Raw genomic sequence first — 3,667 nt, 5'->3', positions numbered from 1 at the left:
GTATACTCCAAATGTGTAAATTGTCTGGTGTGTGAATTATATCTCAATGCAGCCATGAAATTAAAAGACGTATCCTCCTTGGAAGGAAAGCTATAACAAACTTAGCATGTTTAAAAGCAGAGACGTCACTTTGCCAACAAAGATCCGTAGAGTCAAAGCTATATTTTTTCCAGTCGTCATGTACAGACGTGAGAGTTGGACCATAATGAAGGCTGAGCGCTGAAGAATGGATGCTTTGAACTGTGGTGCTGGAGAAGACTCTTGAGAGTCCCTTGAACAGCAAGGAAATCAAACCAGTCGATCCTTAAGGAAATCAACCTTGAATATTCATTGGAAGGACTGATGCTGAAGCTGAGGCTCCAATAGTTTGGGGCACTGATGTGAAGAGCAGACTCACTGGAAAAGACCCTGATCCCGGGAAAGACTGAAGGTGGGAGGAGAAGGGGACGACAGAGGATGAGCTGGTTAGACAGCGTCACTGACTAAACGGACGTGGATTTGAGTGAACCCCGGGAGATGACGGAGGACAGAGGAGGGTGGTGTGCTGCCGCCCACGGGGTTGCCAAGCATCTGACACGGCTCAGCGACTGAGCAGCAAGGGTGTTAAAGATTCAACAGGTTCACGAGTCGTGCAGCGTGAGGTTTGGTTTCTTTAGCAAAATCACTCACTATAGTAACAGTTATGAATGTGGCCACTTTTGCTATTTGGGGCCAAGGCGTTTGCTGTGGAAGGACAGGTCCCCCGTTCTGTGCATTGTTGGGTGTTCAGCTGCATCTTTGGCTTCTGCTCCTCAGATAGTAACACCCTTTCCCCTGGTTATAGCCACTAAGACTGTCTCTAGACATTGGCATGTGTCCCTTGGGGAGAGGGGAAAAGAAGCACCTGGTGAGAACCACTGTATACAGTGCTTAATAGCAGTAATTAATTGGCTTACAAATAATTTATATTTCTAGAAGCTTAAACACTCGCTCCTTATCACTCACGGTAAAACTAAAGCACAGATTATTTTGGTTACTTTTAGCTCATATCCTGAAGCTCAAAGGGAACCCAGTTAGGAAAACGGTCTAGGTGGAATTATAATTTTCTATGGATTAAGGACTAACTGTGTTTCCATTTAACTGCCATACTTGGTACTGTAGCTTTAGTGACTGTCCAAAAAATACAAAATTTGCTTGCCACACATTTAATAGAGAGTCCCTCTAAATAAGCAAATATTTAGAAAGGTAAAACATATCTTCATCTTTTACCAATATTGGATTGGCAATAGAACGAACACTATTAATGCTTATACAAAGTAACAAAAAAGCAGGATTTTACGGGGGTTTAAATAAAATATTTCTCTCGAATTTACATGTTCTGGTAAATGAACCATCGAGCTTCTCAGGCTGTATTCAAGAGTTCAGTAAAAACTCCAGTGATTGATTGAAACACACTGAAACTGATTTTCAAGTGAGGTGAGAAGGCCCGAGATTTATTCTACCTCCGTGAAACACAAAAGCTCAAAAGGAACCGATGAGAAAAATGAACTGTGTCAAAACCCCAGGAGAACTCAGAAGCGGCACTGTGGCTGCAGAGGAAACAATGAGGAGAATGTGACAGATGCGACAAGAGGCTGTGGACGCAGTCACTGATAAAGGGCTGCTTCCCAGAGTCTCAGCAGCAAGAGCACACACAAGCAAGAAGCAACGCGGAAAGCTCCCACTCCATTAACGGGAAGACATTTGGGTTTCACACTTGCATGCTCACGCACACACTGTTATCACTGAATAATAATAGTCACTGTCAAACCCTCATTTCTAACCTTGAAAATGGGAAGTCTCACGTTAACAGCTTCCCCCACCACAAAGTAGTATTTCCAGGTCGGAGCTTGCACGCCAATGAAACACCCTGCCTTGCCCTTCAAAATATGTACAAAGGGCCATCGGCTGGGGCGGGTGGGAGGTGGTCTGAGGGTCCCATTCTTGCCTTTCTTCCTTGCCCCAGACCAGCCCCAACCACAACTGGGTATTTTCAGCCCGTGTGGGTTTCACGGTGCTTTCTTGCTTCCCTCAGTGCTTACTTTTGTTTTCCAATCTATGCCATTCCCAGCATCACACACCGTCACAGTCATCTCTCCGCCCTTCCCTTGACACTGACACCCTGATCTGGATATTTCGCATCACCTTCTTCCCTCTTCTTGTGGCTTTTTCATCCTGGAGTTTTGCCCCAGGCCGGGCACTGAGCCTCCAGCTGCAAAGCCCAGGCGACCTTGGCCGCATGTGAAGGAGATGGGAAGGGCTCTGCCACCAAGCTGATGCAAGAAACGGTTCTGGATCCTTCTTCGCCTTAACACGTACTCCTCAGATTGGCTTCGGATTGGACTCCTCGGAAGTCCCAGAGGAGGAGGATGAGAAGGCGCCCCCAGGTAAGTAGGCGCGTGCGCTCCGTGCGTCTCCTGTCGCCACGGGCGGACTGGGAGGTGTCATGAGACCTTCTGTTTCTCTAAATTAAGGCGCCAAGGCTGGGGATTCTAGAGACTGCTCTGCTCCAAAGATTTCCTGGTCTTTGGATTTCTCCCACGTCCCTGGAACTGACAGGAACCAGACAAGCCTGAGCACTGGGCGATCTAAGGGCAGGACCCTTCCCATCAGCGGTGGAGCTGCCAGTTCACAGAGACACGGGGATCTTTTTCTGAAGAGGAAAGTCGATCCCAGGGCAAAACTAGCTGAGCCCCGGTTAGTTTTGGTTTGTTTTGTATTTGGGGGCGGGGGAAGTAGTGTGGGTTCATTTTTTAAGAAATGGTGTTTTACCATCAAAGAAAGGACCACCCCGCGAAAATATTCCATAAAATTCAGACTTTCCCCCCTCTTTGAGTACTTTTCTCTTCCTCCTGCTCTGCTGTTGGGAAAACCACTTTTTCCCCCCCCTTTTGAGGAAGTTGAATGAAATTAAATGGAGTTGTGTCGGTTTCCTGACTGCCTCGGACTTCACCCAACTCCAGCCCTCCGACCAAACTCTCCTTGAGATGATAAACGTTCTTCTCCTCTCTGCTGCTTCTTGGTTCTGCAGGAGCATTTAGACCTTTTCCTGGAGGCTGAGGGCATTTGTGCCACCTGCTGGGGGCTGGTGAAACTGCATTTGCTGCTGCCAGCCCTGCAGTATCATTCTTCTGGGCATTGACGGACAACTTCAGAAAGACAAATACACAGTTCATCATTGAGAACAACAGGAGGGACATCTCAGATATTCATTTCATTGTTTTAGAAATATCTTTAAAGAGGGTATGTTCCATATTTTAACTTTTTAGTTCTTTACATTGATTCTAAGAAGCATTTTCTTTGAGATCAGATTGAATAGGTCAGGTTGTAAACATGACCTTCAAGTCAGGATACCTGGCCAGCATTGTTGGTAGCCTGAATAATCTTACAAGTGTGATGCCACAGATATTTAAAAGTACTGCATAACATTTAAAAGAGATCTTTTAAAAAGTTGCAGCTGAATAGAACATAAAAAATGAGGTTTGATTAAACTCGTAAGAACTGTAGCCTCAAAGGCGAGGGAGAGTGATTGGACTTCAAGAAAATGGCTGAGGTGCTCATTCCTATTCGACTCCAGTGTGTATGCTCAATATTTAAAAGACGCCAGTGAAAGACCAAAATAAGTGAAAGACCAAAATAAGTGCAATAC

The sequence above is a fragment of the Ovis aries genome, chromosome 1 (assembly GCF_016772045.2).
Source record: "Ovis aries strain OAR_USU_Benz2616 breed Rambouillet chromosome 1, ARS-UI_Ramb_v3.0, whole genome shotgun sequence".
Lineage (NCBI taxonomy): Eukaryota > Metazoa > Chordata > Mammalia > Artiodactyla > Bovidae > Ovis > Ovis aries.
The sequence above is the reverse complement of the archived record's forward strand: the minus strand, read 5'-3'. Positions refer to the sequence as shown.